Here is a 22384-nt window from a genome sequence, read left to right as displayed (position 1 = left end):
GTGGAGTGCGGTGCAGTGCTATTTTGTTTGCAGGGTGTGAGCTCAGGCACATTGTCTTCAGTGGGAGTTCGGCTACTGTGTCTGGACCAAATCCAAGAGTCTAGTCATTGCTCAACACAGCTTCCATGTTAAATATTTAAATGCTGCCGTATATGAATGACTGGAGGATTAGGTGTCTGTGGGCCCTTGCAGCAGAAAATGTCCCATAATGGCAAAACTCTTTGTCCTCTGTCACAGGCCTTAGTCGAAGAAGGCACAAACACACTGCAAGGAATTTGTTAGACCTATGCTACGTCAACTGTCACACACACAAATGGATATTTTATTCTAAGAAGAAATGAACAGTTAGATTACCAAAACGATTATTAAAAAAAATACACACACACAGACGAAAGATAAAAATGGCCACCTTTGTTTTAATTGAATATATTATGTTTTGTTTTTTTTATTTTCAACATTGCACATAATTTCATTTTCACCACATCTCATATTGCTGCCTACAAAATGATATGCATGTAGAAAAATCCAGAAGATTGGTGAATTACCCCCCCCCCCCCCCCAAAAAAAAACCATAAAGATAGAAAGAAATTATACAGGGTCTCCAATATACAAAAAAAAGTAATAAATAAATAGCACAAATACATTGTCAAACAGGATGCAAGTTTTCAAAACCAAAGCATCATGCAGAAAGAAAGGGCAAGCCCATCCAAAACTCACATGAATAGAGGAACATTTGGTTATTTATTTACTTCTTTGGGGGGGGGGGCATTCTATACATTTTCCTGCCATCTGGATTGTTCATCAGAAGAACACAGACTCACCGAGCGCATCTCCCTCCGCATGTTTGTTAGGAGGCACAAAAGCTGACCCAACACACACCAACACACCTCTCATCGAAGCTGAAATACACAGAGGTCCATCTGTGATTACCAAAATGATCTGATATTAGATTCATATTTCTGACGTGCGAAAGCCTATGTTTCGTTAGTGACCTATAGCTGTATACACTACATTGCTGTAAGCCAGACACTAGAAGTAAGGTGATCTGGTAATTGAAAGAGATCTCTTCCAATCAGCAATGTTCTCCTGCGGTTTCGTTACTGTGTGGAGACGAGGGGTGAGCAGCGAAGCGTTACACAGGTAACTATGTCCATTATGACACTTTACAAAAGTGAAAAAAAGCCTAATGATTCTTTAGAATTTATCTAAGCTCACTGAAATCCATTAATAATGAGCAGACAGTCACTTGTACACAGTACAATATATTCCATGCTGTAATGAAAGCCACAAGAAAATATTTATAGTTCATACGATACATCAAATATCACATTGGTGTGCTAAGGTTTCAGGTTTTCTATGATTGCTATTTTTTAAGTTGCATTTCTAAGGATTCTCTTAATTTTGTCTCAGTATCTCTCATTCAACAGCAGGGATTCTAGCTATTTTGCAATCAAATAGGGATGCACAATATGTCATGATTCTGCCCTTGTGTCCTTGATTTTTCCTAGTCTTGAGGCAGGATCATGGCAGACCCGTGTTTTGTATACAAGCACATGGCCTTGTCTTTGGGCCATGTGCTTGTGTTGTCTCGTTCCCTTGCCCCGCCCCCCTTGTTATCCTTGTCTTGTTGTGATTGCCTTATCTGTGCCACCTGTTGTCTCTTGATTAGTTCCCCTATTTAGATCCCCTAGTGTGCTCTGTCTTTTGTTGGTTCATTGTTCCTCACCTGTGATTGTGATTTGTACCTGTACCTGTACCTGTACCTGTACCTGTACCTGTACCTGTACCTGTACCTGTACCTGTACCTGTACCTGTACCTGTACCTGTACCTGTACCTGTACCTGTACCTGTACCTGTACCTCAATTGTGAGTGTTTCTCAGATGTGTTCCTACCTGTCAGCCTCGTGAAAGAAGTATTCCCCTTTGTGAGATTGTATCCTGTATAGCCGTGAGTGTTATTTGTAGTTAGTGTTCTCCTGTCTTGAGTCTTTGTTTATCTCGTCTAGTCAGTCTATTTAGTATTTGCTGTATCTGCCCTAGTCCTGTTTTCCCCCTCGTGGGTTTTGTTTTCCCCTTTTTGTGAATAAACCCCTTGTTTTGTGATTCCCTGTCTGCACTTGAGTTCCTCCCTTGCCTAACCCTGACACAATATATCAGTCAATATTAAAGATTTGTTTTAATTTATATATTGGATCGGCTGTCTAATCCCACTCCTGGAGGAACACTGTCATGCTCCAACCCCAATTAAACAACCTGAACCAAAGTAACCAATGTTTTCAGGATTAAAATAATCTTCCAGGTAGGTTAGCTTGGACAAGCTGGAGCTAAACTCAGCAGGACGTTGGCCCTCCAGGACTGAGATTGGACACCCCTGTATTGGATATATAACGGTCAGCTCTGCAAAAATGTAATATATATATATATATATATATATATATATATATGCATGCTTGTTTCCACCATTTTAACATTAAGATCATCTTTGCCGTCATCTAACACTCATTTGAAATTTTTAAAAGCACTAATTTGTTAACACTGTTAAACGTCACCTTTAGCAAATCTTGAAATGAATCTCCCCTACATTACAATGTTGTGACTAAACGCCTAAATTCACGTGTAGCACCTAAGAACATTTCATTTAATTTTTTGATTTAAAGATTTTAGAGAAAATAGCATACAATTTTACTATCAGCCATTGTCTATCAGCCATGACATAAAAAAACAACAAAAAAATAAATAAATATATATATTAGTATCTTTTTATTGTCAGTGCATCCCTAACAGTCAAACAGAATTCATAATGGTAATACTGTGTGTGCATCTAATAAGTGAGTTTTAGATATCTCTCCATTGCATTGCATATTCCTGTGCAAATCAGACCGCATAAGCCACAGTTTCATCGCAAGTTGAATATGAACAAAATAATCGATCAAATCAATGAGAGGATGTGCTGATATGGTTTATCTCGTTTAGCAGGTAATTCTCCTTTTTCACCAGGCAAAGCTTCCTTTTCCTCCAAAGCCAGCTGACCAGTCAGCACTGGCAGAACATCTCCATGGTAACAAAGTCTCCTCACGGTTGACTGGTAATTCTTGGCTGTTGACTCAGTGTATAATAAAAAGAGCCATGCACATCGCATCGTGGATGTTAAGGAATTATTTTGTTCTCCAATGTAAACCGTTCTGATCCACCGCATCAAGCACAGAGCAACATGTCGTGGTGACATCATAATAGCACTAACACATATTTACATATTAAAGTCACATGTAGATCTACAACATGTGACATGACGCAATGCTCCATGTTTAGTTGCTTCATGGCGCTGATCCACCTGATGATCTTGGCTATAGTTTATGAAAGCACTCAGCAAGTGGTCCTCTGTTAGATAGTCCAGTCAACTAACTAACACATACACTAAAAAAGAGAGAGCTGAGGAGAGGGAGTCTGCTACTGACAGGATCGGCTTTCACGAGGTGCACAAAACCATTAGGAATTAAGAGAACGAGAGAAAAACAGGGCCTGGGACTCGAGAAGGCTAACAGTCAAAAAGTAGATTTGCCTAAAATGACGTGACATTGAGGACACAATAAAATAGACATCTGCTTATGTACATATGTCGTGCTTCATGTGCATCTATTTTACTAGGTCTAAATCTCAAAAGAAAAAAATATATAAATAAAAGAGGTCCAAACATAGAACATAGATTTTCAGGGTTTGACTTTGGTTATATAATATTCAAGGCTAGATTTAAAAAAATAGATAGTACACTTCCATAGAACTTTGCATACAGATTACTTGAATGTATTTCCTTGACAACGAAGCAGCTGGTTCATTCTAGAAATTGTTTGTGTTTATATTCTATAAGATCAGACCACGCTTATCCTAAAATTCTGACACGTTGTCTATTCTGAGTACATCCGACAAGAAAAACACATAGACAGACAGACAGAAAGAGAGAGACAGAGAAAGAGAAGACAACTGTGTGCATAGCTCTGCATACTTGGTTGCATGTCAGATAGGCAAAAGACAAAGAATGAGAAAGGAGTGGGAGATGAAAAGAGAGACAGAGACGGGGGGGATTGTGGGGCAGTCATTTCACAGAGAGTATCGTCTCTTTATGTTGCTGTGTCTCCAAACAGACAAGAGAGAGGGAGAGAGAGTGTTAATTACCTGGGAATATAACTTGCAGATCTGTTTATATGTGGCTTTATTGTCATGCTGTCAGTGTGGCACTGTAATTCACAGTCTGCTGTTTGAGGGCACTATTTATAAGAGGGTATTGCAAAAGGGGCGAGTTGAACTGCAGTACCAAAATTCCCAGTTCACATCAGCAGAGTAGTGTTATTCCTATTGTGATGAACTGATCAGTAATATTTATAAACCAAAGTCTGTCATGGGTTATTATCAGTGATATTTAAAGTGGATGCAGGCAGAGAGCAGCAGACATTGCTCACCATCTGAGCACTGGGCATCAGTCCAGTAATGCACCAACTCAAATGAATAACCAGCTGTCTACCAAACCTGATGGCACCCACAATTCAACTTTCATCATTTATCTGCACCTTAGAGACCATCAAGGCCACCAGAAATATAGGTATATTTTTCAAATGACTATTACTGATGTTTGACTCCACTGGGTGTTAAAGGGACTGTTTACACATTGTTTACATAAAAATGGAAGTTCTATTATGTTGCTTCAAACTTGAATGACTTCCTTTCTTCTGTGAAGCAGTTGAAATAAAACAATCAGATTTAAAAAAGTGGACACAGTCATGGACAAAAATATTGTAACCCCTGCATATCTGTCAGATAATGCAATTACATATATTCAATATTAAAAAATGCTTTTCCACAGTTTTGGTTCTCAAATCCTCAGACAATTCTTTACTCTTCTTTCTTTTCTCCACCCAACACAAAGACTGACTAATTTTCCCCCCATTTGAACTGGTTGCAAGTTGGATTTCTATATTGCCAGCACCTGTGAATTGCTACAAGTAAGTTTAATTACAAATTAAAGTAGCATCACATGCTTAAAATACAATTATTTCAGAAGATTGTGAACGGTGCCAATAATTTTTCCACTCCATTTTTTGGAGTTATGTGTAGAATGTTTCAGATTTGACTTTTTTCCTCTTGCTTTTTTGTGTTGTTCCAATGCAAACAAAAGAAATAAACATAAGAATACCAAAGCATTTGTAATTGCAACAATTTTCTTGGAGAAATAGTGCATTAACTGACAGAAAAGCAGGGGTGCCAGTATTATTGTCCATGACTTTATATGTCAGACAAGCTTTTTACCAACTACTTATTATATATTTAGTTTCCTCCACTGACCAATAAGACATGACATTTAAACATATGCACGGTCACAAGATGTAAAACATATGTAAACATATGCTTCTACGTATGTTGGTAAGGCATTTTTAAATCCGATTGAGAAAATAGTCAAATTTAATCATTTACAGAATGAGCTTCATTTTTTCCTGTTCATTAAATTATTTCAATTCTACACCATCTCTTTATAGTCTGAATAAAATTTAATTTCAGATTAAAGATGTAATATTTGGGTCCATGCAAACGTATTGACTTGCATTAAACGGACAAAAAAACAAAAAACAAACAAACAAACAAAAAAAATACCACTAATATATTTTTCAGAAAAAGGAAAGTCATATGGGTTTGAAATAACATAATGAGGGTGAATAAACAATCACCTTAGTTTCTGAAATTTGGGGTGAACTATCCCTTAAAGAACATTGAGGGTTTCATGACAGAGCTCTTCTAATCTAAATGCAGATTATTCTTGATTGTTGAAGATTTGAGCAAAAGCAATGAGTCTGGTGCTGAAGGGAATGTGATTTGACCCTGCATTCATACTGTAAATGTGTGACCCGTTCAGACTGACATCATTGAACACTGCCGCTGAATTTCTCCATTCCAGCTGGCAGTCTTTTGGTTTAGGAAATAAAAAGAGATAAAACTAGATGGAAGAGGCTGCCACAGACAGACAGTAGACTTTCCCTTCACTTATACTGAACAGCTTTCACCAGGCCTACTACAAAAATAAAAGAAAGAAAGAAATTGAACAACAACAAAAAAAAAAAGACAATATTACACCCAAACAAATATTTCTCTATTTTAAGAAAATATTCACATCTGATCTTGCAAGACACTGATTTACTCATAAAGAGGAAAATTAAAACTTGTCAAGCTTCTTGACAAGCTCAGTCTCCTGCTGCAGGTTTGTCTACATAAGGATGTAGTGTACTGTGTCTTTAAGGCATTTATTGGGGTGGGTCTTAAACAGTTTGACACCTGGCTTGATGGACTTCCTGTCTTACTGCTCGTCTGAGAGGCTGCAGTGTCCACTTTCTATCTGATGTCCAGCAGTGGCTTCAGTGACACCTGCATTGATGCGCCCATCCTGTCCTATAGCTGTTCGTTGACTGGCAGTCATGGCTGTTCCCCTCTGTAGGAGTCCAACGGCTGACGGAAAGTCTCTCATAGGAAAGACTCACAAGGCTGCAACAGAAAGGAAATAACAAATCTTGATTACTGATGCATTTGTTCACCTGGCTTAGTAGCAAATTAAAGTTAGAGTTTCCTCAGTGATGTCATTACAGTGTCAGAATCTACAGTGACTAAGAAGTGCAGTGTCAAGTGACACACAGAAGATTGTCCTGTCTGGCACATTAACCCAGACAACCTTCACCTGTAGAGAGTATACTTTACCATTACGGAACAACAACTTCAAGCTAATGATATTATGGGGTGAATTCATTCAAAAGTGCCCTACTCACTCCGAAGGACAGAGCTCTTGAGGGCTCTGAAGGGTGCAGTCTGAGTATTGTCTCATATGTTACATTATGGTTGTGTGGGGTTTAGTAAGATATCTTGGTAAACCATGATATATATATATATCTTTGATTAATAGAAAGTTCAAAAGTACAGAACATCATTTACAAATCTTTTGTAACAATTGTAAAAGTCAATTTAGCTGAATAAAAGTTTTTATTTCTTTCAAAAATATACACTGTATGCATCTTTAATAGGAATATCTTTTCATTTGGCATTTGGTTAAAACAAACCAAAACAACAGCAACAAGTATGTAAATATGCAAATGTCGCAACATCATTTATCAACTGCCACAAATACTCCTAAAAAAAAAAACTGATTTTGTGCACTTTATTAACTGTACCAATATTTTTTTTTTAAATGGCCTTTGAACTTAGCTTTATTGCATAAAAAAAAAAAAAAAAAACTTAAGCCCATTGATCTAACTGCATTGAATGACCATTCCAAATGCAAACTTTGCATGCAACAATCAGGCAGCAATTAACAGCGTTCTGATCCAGTGTCATACAGGCATTGTCAGTTTGACAGTACTCTAGCCCAATGATATTGGGGGATCCAGTGGGGACGGCAGTTATTTTTCACGGTGACCATGCCACTCTTTATCACAACCCTTCTAAAATGTAGCAATGTATTGCCAGTATGAGCGCTTATTGGTACCCCTTCAACTAACTCACCTATGCCTAGAAACGGCACTCACAATAATATGAGAATATGAGAATATGAGAATGAGCTTTATTGCCAGGTATGTTTACACATACGAGGAATTTGTTTTCGTGACAGAAGCTCCGCAGTACAACAGAATGACAGCGACAGAACATAAAACACATAATAAAAGAATAAAAAATAAAATAAGTAGATAGTGAATGACAATATACAAATGACAATTGTAGGCAGGTATATTACAAAATGCAGTTATGTATGTACATATATATTATGTGCAAAATTTAAGTGTAGGGATGTGCGCTACGAATGGAAGACTAGTCTAAAATTACGAAAACCTCAGAAGAGTCAAAAATGTCCTGATCCATTAGAAATACTTAAACTTAGAATAAAACTGAAAAATATTTTCAGATACCTTATTATCTGAATATTTCTTACTTTCCGTCAAATGATTAATGATTGTAAATTGGTATGTCTTACCTTATTATTTCAATGTAATATCTTAATTATGAACACACTGGTTTATAGTGCAAACAGTTTCAGAGTTTACTGCACATTGCCCAAAATGCGGCTAATGACCAAGAAGTCTCGCCCATAGGCTTTGCAAAATAAGGTGGATACCCAATACCAATACCCAAGTTCACACTTCAGCATTTTAAACCTGATTTACAAGTCAACAAGTTCTCCGGTTTCTACAAGTCAGACTGTGTTTGGGGGAAAATCAGCGGGTGATCTTTATGTGTGAACTACTCAATGACCCATGATAGAGCATCACTGAAATATCTACAATGCTAAATATCTGGACCTATCAGCTGACTCAACATCACGTGGTGTCAGGTGTCGCAGTGAGCTACAGCCAATGAGAGCAAGGCATGGGTTGAGGTCAGTGGAAGAGAAACAGCAGCAGAAAAATGGATTTAAGAATAGTTTGGACACAACAAATGAAGAAAAGATAATAGCACAAACAACTTGCAGCACTAATTTGTTCCCCACGTCCATTTTTTCATATAAACAACTCCTGTTTCACTTGTTGTTTTGTGTCATTCCCTTTCAACTTCTTGCTTGTGTTTTCGTGACACAGCATGGTTTGGGGAACAGATAGAGTCGTTGGCTGACAAAGTTGTTGTCAGCACATGTAGTGTGTGACCCCTGTTGTGGATCATTTACAGAGTACCACATAATTTGAACACCATAATGACTTTAAGATGGACTGCAAGTCATGTAGTCTGAACAGCACAGCAATCTGCTGCCGTTTAAAGTTGTGTAGTGTGAACTTGGCTTTAGCTAAAATAATCCATAGAGCCACCCTTCAACACAAAAGCATACTTCTGCATACAAACATATACAGTATAGAATAAAATAAAATAGAAAAAGCCTTTTTTTTTCAATGTACGGAAAAAGCCTTCCTAACATCTTCTCAGTTTTGGTTGAACTATCCCTTTAAGTCATTTACAATGGCATGGGTTGAGGTCAGTGGAATAATAGTCAATATGTCAGTCAACACAATAATAATTTTCTGTGCATTCCATAATGCCTAAAATGCCAGCTGCAGCAAGAACGAGGGCCACTGGTTGATATGCTAGAGGCCAAGTCATGTACCAAAGTGGCAAAACGCAACATAGGCTGCTCCTCCAAGTCCAAGAAAATGGACAACAGAACAGATGAACAATCTAACCTCTAATGTAGACTGATTACACTAGCCACTGGACATTGAACATCATGTCAGACCCTTTTGCAAAAATTTGTGGGAAAACATCCCACAAATGATGCTTCAGAGTCTCTATCAAATTAAACATTAATCAGATATGACAATGCAAGCTCTGCAAAATATGAGAAAGTTAAATATTTTGAAAACTGAAAAGTTTTCTCCTTCTCTGAAGAGAAGAAATTAGAAATTTGATCTAATATGATAGTGAGTTTACATTTTAGATTTATATTTATTAACCTGATATTTAAGACTTGAATTATCTAACTATTTCTTTTAATTATGCGAGGAAGTTTAAATTGGTCACTGCATTAAATTGGTCTAAAGTGACAGACATTTATTAGGTTACAAAAAGATTCCTATTTTAAATAAACGCGTTATGTTCTTAAAGGATCCTGACAAAAATGTAACACAGTTTCCACAAAAATATTAAGCTGTGCAATCACAAGAATAAATTTTACATTTTAATCAAATTAAAAATAAAATCTAATTTAAACTGAAATAATACTTCACAATATACAGTTTTTACTGTATGTTTTTCATTAATAAAATGCAGCCTTAGTGAGAATACGAGATGTTACAAAAACATTTAAAAATCTTAAAAAAAAAGAAAAAAAAGATGAATGGTGTCCAAGATAAAAAAAATCTCAGAATTTAAACCAATAAATAACTGAAGATAATTAGTGTTCTGTGCAGCTGTGTAGATGAGTAGTGCATTACTGTGTAACTGTGTGTGCAACAGCTGTATTTATTTTGGACAACAGCTAGCGTTTTTAAGCTACTTGAAATACCTGTTTGTTTTTCTAATTCTTCTCTTACAGCTGTATTCCTAATAAACACTAAAGTAATAAATAAACACTGATAAACACTGGCATGGTGTTGGGCTGACAAGCCATCAAATGTGTGACATCTGTTTCTATGCTGAGAAGTCAAACATATAAAAACAGCTGAGTGTATGGTCAAATCACAAAGTAATATTTTTAGTTGATTCATGCCACTGGAAACAAGTGTACCCCTCAGAGCCCCCCACTATCATACACATTCTCCCTCTGGCTCTCTCTTTACTGCTCTCCTCTTTTTCCTCTCTCCGCAACTAAACAACGTTCATATTTTCCTGGCACAGGAGAGGTCAAAACATGACTGAATAAAGAAACTCTCCAGTAACTGAGTCCAATTTTCCTTTTTCTGAGACATTTCATTCCATAGCTAAGTTTAGCGCTCCTGCACACAGTCTTTTTTGTGTTGCGAACGGGGATCCAGCAACAACCACAAATCCCATGATCTCTGTCTGGTGAGGTTGAAGGAGCACTGCTCAGATTTACTGTACAACTGGGATCAATGACTGAAATTAAAGTAAAGGTAAAAGAGAGAACAAATACATTTAGATTCAGCATAATAAAAACTAGTAGTGGGGAATCTTTCATTAACACTTTCTGCAGCTTTTCATAATTTCACCTGGCAAAAAAAAAAGGTCTTTGAATCATTCCCTCAACCGTTTTGAAAGATAACGATTGATTTAGAAACAAAAGTATTTCTTAGTGACAGAAAAACAGATGAAGTAACTGACAGTTCTGTATCTAAGTTCCTAAATATTCTTTTTCTTTTCTTTTTTACCTGTATAAAAAGCAGTATCACAATACCAATTGTGCTGTTGGCCTAAACATCAACACAACCAATATCAACACTGATTGTTGATACTCTTGCTTATATGATATTGTTTAAAAATTGTTTATGTAGCCTATATGAATTATAAAGATTAATCGTGACAACAATACATACATTTGTAAAATAAATGTAAAATGATTTTTAACAAGAGATACTCATCGGTTTCTCTACCACAAAAAAAAAATATATTTTAAAAATAACCTTAATTCTTGCTCTTCACAACAAGACCATCATACACTTTGTCAAAAATAAAATGTCCACAGCAGAAATCCACATCATTTATCACTGAACATCCATCTAGAGCAATGAGCAATGTATCTCTCTTTGGCTTGCCTGAATGCCTACATATCTGCTGTTGTTGTTCTCTAGACCCCCCCGGGTCTACTCTCTCTTCTTATGCCTCCTGGCTGCCATCCCTGTAGCAGGCAGAGCATGTAGTAAGTGTGTGACAGAGTGTTGTGCTGGAACCCTCAACAATCTGATTTTGGGAGTGGGGGGTGTGCACAATCGAGGCAAGTGTGCCTGATGTGCCTCTGAGTCATCTGACTCTATGACAGACCGTCAGTGTGAATTAACTGCATCCCGCTCATGGGGGCGGGGGCTATAAAACATCATTAATGCAAAGACGTCCTCCGCCCCTTCAAAACAAGGCACAAACACAGCCATAAACAACCAAGGCATCTACACAGAATGCTTACTTCTGTACCGAATGTCTGGGATCAAGAATATATCAGTTAGAATTGATCATCAGGGGTTTCTGCAAGACAATGAAGACAGCAACATGAGGTGCTATGCTCCGATGAGCAATTATAGATTTTTAATAAGAGGAAGTATCGTTCTCTCTACAGACAGCCTTGGAATTGACAACAAAGCATTTACAATTCGAGATCGTTTTCTTGATTCATCCATCAATCAGATAAACTTAGTGGGTTTAAAATATGACACATGTAAAAACCATTTGTGGATAAATTTGTACGCTGAATCTACAGTGTACAACCTGTAATGTGTCACAAGACTTTGTATTAAGCTCTTAAAACCATTTCACTAATTCAGCTGCACAATGAAGCGTGACCTTGAATATTACTGTGTATTTGCGAGGGTAATAATGAGACTGAAGCGCACATACACTTGCCATGTTAAACACAAGCCCAACTCGCTGAATACTGCAAATGGGAACAAAAATTTAGCTAATACATTTAGTTAAAAGAAAAAAAGAAAGAAAGTAGCTCAGACTTTAGGTAACTGAACTGAACTTAATTGAATTTCTAATCACGATTACGATTAAGGTTGCCACGATTAGCCTACATAATCGTTCAAAGCTGCGATTACAAAATTAAATAAACAATTAAAATGCCCACTTGCGTTATTCTGTGTGAGGTGTTTGAAGTGCGGGGTTTAACAAGCTCAAACACACTGGATAAAATACATTTTGTCTTAACTGTCATTGTCATTCTGTTACATATGATAGATATGTTAAATGCCAAACGTGTCAAAAGCGGAACAAAATAGCTGTACTTGTTTAAACCGCAAGTTTAGAGCATATGCGTTTATTACAGTGACCAGTCGCGGTCATTAACTAAACAATGCTGTGAAATCCAGTAAGAAGCACTCGAGTTCAGTGCAGAGTTCTCCAGTACAAATCATATCTCTTTAAGTAGTTTAAAGCCAAATAAATTGGAGCTGTTATTCTCATCAACACTGATGCAGAACAGTACAACAACGATCCAGTTAGAAAACATTTTGATCCTCAAATCACCCAAATTTACCATAGTTTTACTGTAGCAACGGTAACAATGGTGTGGTTGCAGAAAGGTAGGATATTGAAAGTGAAGTGACATTCAGCCAAGTATGGTGACCCATACTCAGAATTTGTGCTCTGCATTTAACCCATCCGAAATGCACACACACAGAGCAGTGAACACACACACACACTGTGAGCACACACCCGGAGCAGTGGGCAGCCATTTATGCTGCAGCGCCCGGGGAGCAGTTGGGGGTTCGATGCCTTGCTCAAGGGCACCTCAGTCATGGTATTGAAGGTGGAGAGAGAACTGTACATGCACTCCCCCCACCCACAATTCCGTCCGGCCTGAGACTAGAACTCACAACCCTTCGATTGGGAGTCCAACCCTCTAACCATTAGGCCATTAGAATAATTGAATGTCTTTGGACTACTGTTTTTCAATACAAACACCATAGAAACCATATACCGTATTTTTCTGACTATAAGTCGCACCTAAGTATAAGTCGCATCAGTCCAAAAATACGTCATGACGAGGGGAAAAAACATATATAAGTCGCACTGGACTATAAGTCGCATTTATTTAGAACCAAGAACCAAGAGAAAACATTACCTTCTACAGCCGCGAGAGGGCGCTCTATGTTTTCAGGAGTAGATTACAGGAGCACTGAGCAGCATAGAGCGCCCTCTCGTGGCTCTAGAAGGTAATGTTTCTCTTGGTTCATGTCAAATAAATTTTGATAAATAAGTCGCACCTGACTATAAGTCGCAGGACCAGCCAAACTATGAAAAAAATTGCGACTTAAAGTCCAGAAAATACTGTATAATTTTTTTTTAAATGGTAATGAGGTGCTGTACTTTTGGTTATGACCTAAAAATTACTGTGTGACAACTAAAGCACAAATCACAGTAAATATATAGCTGTTAGAGGTTATTTACCATTATACTCTTCTAACAGTCACGTCATTTCAAGAAAACGAAGTAGTGCATTCTCCAAGTGGATGAGCAACCAAATTTGTGACAGTGCATGGACGCTTTAGCTTTTACAGGGTTATTAAACTCCATTTTTAGCTGATGCTTCTGGCAGTGTTAACAAACACGTTCTTGTAGCAGCATGGTGACTAAAAAGGGCAATGTTCAGAATGACGTTAAAAAGGCTTGTCAGTGGTGTTGCTCTGAGGCAGTGTTTATTAATAGATTTAAATTATGGGAATAGTAAAAATGGATAAAATCTAATGGATTTAATTGTGCACTCTCCCTCTAGCAACAAAACATGTAACGTACAAACAGATGAATGCATAAAATCTACATAAACACTTGAGAGTTACTTGTCCAAATAAGGACATCACTGTCTGACTAATTCCTCTGTAAAATGATGTTTCAATTAAATCATCAAGCTTCAGTTAATTCAGTGTTCTCTCTTGGCACTGGACTCAACTTCAAATAACTGAATAACATTTTTTAAAAACAACAAATCAAGACACAATTATGCAGTTTTCATTTAGAATACAATTCTGTAACCTGGTACGCTCATTTCCAAATCACTCCACCGGCCTCGCTCTGTTCCCACGGCTCTCGGCCCTGCCCCACTCACCACAATACATAATGTTCTGCTACTATATGTTAATTTTTTTTTAAAGAAGTCTCACCGAGTCTGCTTTCATTTGGTCGAAAACACAATAAAAATTTGTTTTAAAGTGTCATTTATTCCTGAAGTGGTAAAGCTGAATTTTCAGCAGCCATTACTTGCATATTCAGTGTCACGTAATCATTCAGAAATCGAATATGTGATTTGGTGCTCAAGAAACATCTTATGATCTTCAATGTTGAAAACAGCTGTGCTCCTTAATATTTTTGTGGAAACCGTGTAAAGATTTATGTACAACAGATTTTTACCCCACTTTGCACTATATCCATATAACTAATGTGATCACATAACAGATCTCCACCCAGGTTATATCCGAGTGTTGTGAGCTATCATATGGGTGGTGCTGCTGTGTGTAACGTTCTCTGAGAATATTCATTGCATGTCTGTAAGAAAGATCAATATAAGTGATTGGTGCTGGATGATCTATGACACAGGGATTACATAGTGTCTCTTTCAGATTATATAATCATTACCGACGAATCCATTAACCAATGAACATGCAGATACAGACAGATTATGAAGCCAAGAGAGTCTGCTTTTGATTCACACCTCTCTTTCTGTGATATAGTCGAATACCAGTGCCTCTGATCATTCGGAGCCAAAATGGATTGCAGGCGATCTAAAGGAGGGACACAAGTGTGCCAGTTGCCTTGCTGCTTCTCCTCACCTGAAAGGAGATATATTGTTTGTTTTCAGCCTCATCAATCACACAGACGTATCTGAAACAGAAATGATATCAGCAGTCCCATGCCTGTTTTCATCTCTTTTCATGTGCTAGATTTATGGTGCCAATGACCTTCATCCCTATTAGAGGAAGACAGATCTAATGTCTCAGAAGGGTTCTGCCTAATGCCAATTATGTCTCACTGTACAGCCATGAGAAAGACGTCTGGCCTTCCAGCAAGTGGGGGTACCATCCAAGACTAATGCAATGCCACAGACCACTACATTGAATATAACATTTACTACTGCTGCCTGGGGCTGGGTGATATGGCCAAAAATATAATCATGATATCAAATAATCTAAATTATCATCAATTATCAAAAACAGTAACAACTGAACATTTTGGTAATTATAGTAAAAATGTAATTATTAAGTTTTAAATGGCTAAGCCCCACCCAAGAGGCCATATGACTGACAGATAAAGCAACCAATCACATTTCGTTTTAGGGTCGTGAAAATGTCCCCACAATAATAGACCATGTGTAAAACTCTTGGACGTATTTTAAAGAATCTATGCTGCTGTATTCTAAAGAAACTTTAAATATTTCACATACTTTTGAAAATCCAGTGTTTCATTGATCTTGATAAGTAAAAAAAATAAAAATAAAAAAATTGATATGGATATCCCACATTTCTGACACAATACCATGTTGCAGTTAGTGTTACTGCAATAAATTCATAGTAAATGTTGGCGATTTGTAGATTGAATAGATTTGACTGTAAACACAAAAGTCCTTATGTCATTGTTTACAAACAAGATAGTCAAAATGCTTAGTCATGTTGTCAATATAACAGTGCACTTTGTTAGTATTGCCTGATGTAAACTATGAAAACAGTTTGGATGACAGTTACTGTACTGAAATGAAGAAGGCTGCACTACTTATGTATGCCAAAAGTCCATTTAAAAAGTACAAATTTACACGCTACTGTATGTGGGATATAGATCGAAAGAGACTGGATAGGATTCAAATTTACACTTTACTATTGATCTGACAAAGAAAAAGTAAAAAACAACAACGTCACTGTGATATAAAAAAGAAATATGGTCTCGACGACGAAAATACAAAATTAGAAAGGCAAACATAGGAAACAATCCTTAGGCAAAACTTTGCTTTGCTGTATGAGGAATTGCAGTGCAGTATTTCTACACCTCCTGACGTCCCAGACTGTTGCCCAGATTCTCATCTACATCAAAATGAATACCTTCACTTGCAATGCAACGTGGTATTGGAGTCAAATGAACCAACTCACAACTTCATATGGATGAGGCTGGCTTCAACCTGACCAAAAGCAGAAGGTGTGGTCGAAATGTCATTCGGCCACAGAGCTACTGTTGATTTGCCCGGACAGTGGGGAGGAAATATCCATTGTCAGAATTTGTAACTCTTGTGGTGTCCTCGGTCAATACAGTATATGCTTTCCAATTGAAGGTTTAATGAGATGCATCTTTGAGCTATTTCAGAGAACTGGTTTATCATTAGCTTATCTATATTCTCTTTATTAGTGAAAGTCAAGATTCACCTGCACAATCCATGGCAAATTTACAAAAAGTTGAATAGAAATGTGTAGAACATATGCTTGACAGTTTATGAGAACTACTGTAGATCAACCATTTACCATTTAATGGTTTATATAATGAACTAATGGCTAGATGTTTTGGGGGGTTGGACTATTGCACAGAGAACTATATAGAACATTTTGAGCAACATGACATTAGCAACTGATACATGTACATATTCAACTGCATGATTGTACCAAAGCAATCACAAGTTGTTCAAAATAAGGAGAAATTGTTTTTATGATATACACAATTGACTAGAAGATGTGGAGGTGTAACAAGTAGTTTTGAGAATTTAATTAATGTGACTGAGAAAATGTGGAATAATGAAAACATGGTGCACAAAGCCTCCCAGAGAAAACTTTTATTGTCTTTTTGGAATCTAATGGCCCCAGTTATTAAAAAATAACAATAATAACTGGCCCCAGTTATTTAAAAAAAATTGCTAAATAACTTATTTTGTGTTCCATTGAAATAAGGTTATACAGTGTCAAGTAAACATAAATGTGTAGGTACTGACATACGGTAATATGCTTTGCTCAAGGGTAAAATGATGATAGCTGTTGGAATGTGAAAGTGGGGCGTGATTTTAAGATGAAATACTTTTAGACCACATGATACTTAAACTACAGCCTCACCACTGATATGTTTTGTGAAATCAACAAGAGATCAGGTAGGTTCTACTGAAAAGCAAGTAGATGATTAAAGCAGATAAACCGAACAAAACAGAAGGTGTCACTAACAGAAAAGACAATGCCAACACCAAACTGTGTCTCATATTTTTTTTATATTTTATGCCATGTGTATTCAGTCAAAACATGCCCTTAAAAGAGAAGCACGTCATTTATGCACAACTAGCATCACCAAAAAAAAAAAGAAAATTGTTGTCATACTGGTTTTCTGACCAGTCCACCCATCAAACACACAGATACTTCTACCCCAAAAACCCATACCTTATCATATTAATAAAATAGAATTAATTATTATTATTAATATAAATAATATAAATAAGCATATAAGACTCAATATTAAATAAGTGATGAAACCACCAACATCGAGTCCACCATCGACTGCACCATATTAGCATTTAGAACAAATGAAACAACAATATTGTATGCTGATGGGTTGTCAGCTTGAGATTTCAAGCTGTTGCAGCTGATAGACATTTTCAGAATTTAGTGAAGGTGAGTGGGATGTGTGTGTTTTTTTTTTCTTTTTCTATTGCCCAGAGCATACTGAAAACACCCTCTACATAACACTTAATTTCCTTCACCCAGCCCCTGCATAACACCTGCACACAGCCATGTACTTATTTGCGATTCAACAGTCACTGGCTTTGATATTACCTCACAAAGTGAATGTAAAAGCCATTGTTTTTTCTCCTTCTTCCCTAGCTATGATTCATCTGTCAGCATCTAAGCTAAACAGTCGTTGGACTTAAAATGCATTCTCTGCTTCCTCCAAACACAAACTCACATACATGCATGCACAAGTAATGAACATAAACACACATAAATACACAACCAATCAATAATGCTTTACCTGACACTATCTGTTGAAGGAATACTCGGTTCTGTCATATGCACTGAGGCATAGTTTTATGCATTTCGTGTTTGGTTACTGCAATTTGTGAAAGATGAATGAATACTCCCAGGGCTCAAGATGCCATTTACATTAGCAGTCAAGCTAAAAAAAAAAAAAAAAAAAAAAAAGGCTGGCAGTTAGATTGCATGCACTGTACAAAAAAAATAATAATAATAATAAATAACACAAAAATACAAATTGTTGAGTCAACATTGTTTTTAAAACAATTTATGAAAAAAGTTTTTTTGTTATCTCTTAGCTTAGCTGAGGGCAAATTAACTTAAATGTTCTTGTTGTCTGGACAGTTGATAAAATAATTAAGCAATAAGTCCAAAAATAAATTAATGGAAAAAGCAAAATCTCAAAATTATTATTTTTTTAAAGTGTGTAGCTGCATATGTTTCAGCTATACAGAGAAAAAAAACACTTTTAAAAGAAGGTTCTTAAAAATTAACATCTTTGAAGAGTTAAAGAGCAATTAAGACAATACCAATATGTATATTATTGTCACAACCACCAGGAGTGTCCCGGACATCCCCCAGAGGGCACTCCTACTCACTCCTGTTGTTAGTTCCCATGGTGTTTAATTAGCTCCTCCCTATAATTTCCTTGTTATCCTGTTTGTCTCTCATTATTTATACAATGTATTTCCCTGTGTCCTTCCCAGACAGCAACCAGTGTCGGCCCATATCCAGCCTTCATGGATCTCATGCTGGCCAGATGTGGGCCTGATCTGGGCCAACACTATGTTGGTGTCTTGCGAAGTCTTGTATTTGTTACTACTGCATTTCTGAGTGCTCTTTTGTTTATTTCCATGGTCTTGACCCCTGCCTGTTCTCTATTTTACCCTGTTTCCTGGAGTTTCCTGCCTGTAGTAATCGGCCCTCGGCTGGCCAACACCGCCTCCAGCTCAGACTCGGGCATCGGCGAGTGTTATCCGGGCCGAGTGTGGCCTGTAGCTCGCTCTCGCACATGTGTTTGTGATGTGACTGTAAAGCACTGTAAATTCGTGTTCACTGTAAACCGCCCGAATCTGGTTGCCCGAATCGGGCCACTTCTGGCAATGATTTGGTTTGGTTCAGTCATAGATGGTTACATTAAAATAGCAATAATGATCATAAAACTGTTTTAAACTTGACTTAAGACCTTTACAGTATTTTATAAAGTTAACTACATGTTTAATTTTGTGTATTTGTCAAAAACAAAATATCTGCGATTTAAAAAAATAGACATATTAAAAGTGCTTTATAGATCAGTACATTCTTTAATATTTATAACAATAGCAAATCTATTTATGTAACGCAGTACTTGTTCTTTTATATGCTTGCTTGTGTGTATTTTGAACGCGCTTCATTGCACTCTCAGGTGATTCATTCCCCTTCACTCTCACAGTGTGGGCAGAGTCTCGTACCTGTGCTCGAGGGTGACGTCTGCCATGTTTCTGCAGCTCGGTGCAAACAAAACAATGGATTATTTACCAAGAGATATGGAAGTATTGACTCGTTTCGATAAAATAATTCTGGTAATTTCTTATTTTTAGTATTTTACTAGTGCAGGCCCTCATAAGATCATAAAGGAACTTGCTAAAGTTAACACATTTTTTGCAAAACAATTGCAATTGTCAATCGTTTATCTTAAAGGTTGTGAGAGTAAACATGGTTTGTTTCAGTGTGTATATAAGGTCGTTGTTTTTTTAAAATAACCTCAACTGAATACATAAGCTAATAACTAGTTTCATTTATTTATTTATTTATTTTTTGACGTGAATGTACTGCAGCCTTAGATGCTGAGATCACCTGCAATAGCTGTCCTGCTTTTACAGCTGTTAAATCTAAGCAGACTGTACATATAAAGGTGCTCATCTCTGCCCGAACAAATGACTACAACTCAAACACAGCATCACTGTTCATCACTTTTGTTGCTACATTGATTGCTTCTTTACTCAGGATGTAAAGACACAAAGGAGTAACTGATTATTTCTCTATACATGCAAACGTTTCTTTTAATATTTTTGTGTTTTGTAATAACCAAGAGAAGTGTCATTGCTGAAGGAATGGCAGACATTACTCAGACACCTGTGAACACATAGCAGTAGTTGGAGTCAAAGACAGTGGACATCATCTTTATTACTTCTGAACTAGCAAGGAGCATTAGAGCCAATGAAAATGTATGTTCAAGTAAATATCTGCATTGACCTATTCACCATGTTTTTTTGTTTGTTTTTTTTGCTGCAGTAACTGGGGGAAATATTAACTCAACGATCATCAGCAAGCTTTGGATCTACTGAATGTTAATTTCAAGAATTTTATTGCATTTTATTGTTCTGCATAGCCATGACTGGTAAAAATTGCTTATTAATTTACTTAAATGTATAGTTAACCAGAATTCTTTCATTTACGTTTTAGCAAATCTTTGACTTTTGTTTTTCTGCACAACTCAAAAGAAGATACTTAGAAGAATGCTGGTAATCAAAACCAAAAAGTTTTTCAGATATGAACAGTATGGGGAAGTAAATGATTTTCATTTTTGAATGAACTCTCTTTAATTAGCATATTACACACTAAATATTAATCATGCTGGGCAAAGCCACTTATTGTGCTGCAAATAACCTGTCAAACAGGTATCTTACTATAACATACATTTAACGTAGTTCACTTTGCTGCATTATGTTACACTTTTTCTAATAGATACTTGTATATTATTTGCTCTTTACATATGCAGAAATAAAAGCTTCCAAATATGTCACCGATTTAAGAAGTGGAAAGACATAAATCCTGAGCGATTTGAAAATGGGCAACAACCAAGAAAATGTACTTACTGTTTTACTCAAAAATAATCAGTGGTAATAGTTGTAAATTATTAGAACAGCTTTTTCCAATCCCAGTCCTCGCAATTTTTACAAAACTCTGCCGTTTACCAATGTATTTTTCAAAACACTTAAGTTTTGATATCTCTTTACAATAAGGTATCATTAGTTAACATAAGCAAATGTTGAAATTAACTAAATAATGAGCAACACATTTGTTACAATATGTATTAATCTTTGTCGCTATTTAAAAAAAAATAATTATATATATATATATATATATATATATATATATATATATATATATATATATATATATATATATATATATATATATGTGTGTGTGTTTTTTTTTTTGTTACTTCATGTTAGTTCAGATCCATTAAATAATGTTTTATGAGTTACATGAGTGTTTAATGTTAATACTTGTTACGTTTTAGAATCCAAGTATAAATAAATGCAAGAGTTATTTTGCTAAATGTTATTTTTTATATACAGGTGCTGTCAATATACAGTAATTAGAATATCATCAAACAGTTGATTCATTTCACTAATTCCACTCAAAAAGTGAAACGTGTATATTATATTTATTCATTACACACAATCTACACAATCATGGGGAAGACTGATGACTTGACAGTTGTCCGAAAGACGACCATTGACACCATGCACAAGGAGGGCAAGACACAAAAGGTCATTGCAAAAGAGGCTGGCTGTTCACAGAGCTCTGTGTCCAAGCACACTAATAGAGAGGCGAAGGGAAGGAAAAGATGTGGTAGAAAAAGTGTATGAGCAATAGGGATAACCGCACCCTGGAGAGGATTGTGAAACAAAACCCATTCAAAAATGTGGGGGAGATTCACAAAGAGTGGACTGCAGCTGGAGCCAGTGCTTCAAGAACCACTACGCACAGACGTAAGCAAGACATGGCTTTCAGCTGATTCCTTGTGTCAAGCTACTCTTGTACAACAGACAGCGTCAGAAGCGTCTACAGTAAAGACAAAAAGTACTGGACTGCTGCTGGGTGGTCCAAAGTTATGTTCTCTGATGAAAGTAAATTTTGTAGGAAGAGAGGATAGGCACACACTCCACGGTGCTTGAGGTCCAGTGTAGAATTTCCACAGTCAGTGATGGTTTGGGGTGCCATGTCATCTGCTGGTGTTGGTCCACTGTGTTTTCTGAGATCAAAGGTCAACGCAGCCATATACCAGAAAGTTTTAGAGCACTTCATGCTTCCTGCTGTTGACCAACTTTATGGAGATGCAGATTTAATTTTCCAACAGGACTTGGCACCCGCACACAGTGCCAAAGCTACCAGTACCTGGTTTAAGGACCATGGTATCCCTGTTCTTAATTGGCCAGCAAACTCGCCTGACCTTAACCACATAGAAAATCTATTGGGTATTGTGAAGAGATATGCCAGACCCAACAATGCAG

General features: G+C 36.7%; 1 protein-coding gene across 1 annotated transcript in view; it reads right to left on the bottom strand.

Annotated features, from left to right (window-relative positions):
• Window positions 1-396: 396 nt before the first annotated feature.
• LOC128016934 (potassium voltage-gated channel subfamily A member 1-like) overlaps window positions 397-22384 on the bottom strand; it is a 45326-nt gene continuing 23338 nt past the window's right edge. Inside the window, exons 2-3 of the mRNA XM_052601898.1 lie at window positions 1860-6522; window positions 397-1751 (exon numbers count right to left, since the gene is read on the bottom strand). The gene's annotated coding sequence lies outside the window, so the exon portion shown is untranslated. The remainder of the gene's footprint in view (window positions 1752-1859; window positions 6523-22384) is intronic.

The sequence above is a fragment of the Carassius gibelio genome, chromosome A7 (genome assembly GCF_023724105.1).
Source record: "Carassius gibelio isolate Cgi1373 ecotype wild population from Czech Republic chromosome A7, carGib1.2-hapl.c, whole genome shotgun sequence".
NCBI lineage: Eukaryota > Metazoa > Chordata > Actinopteri > Cypriniformes > Cyprinidae > Carassius > Carassius gibelio.
Note: the sequence above shows the minus strand (reverse complement) of the source record. Positions and strands in the feature narration are given on the sequence as shown.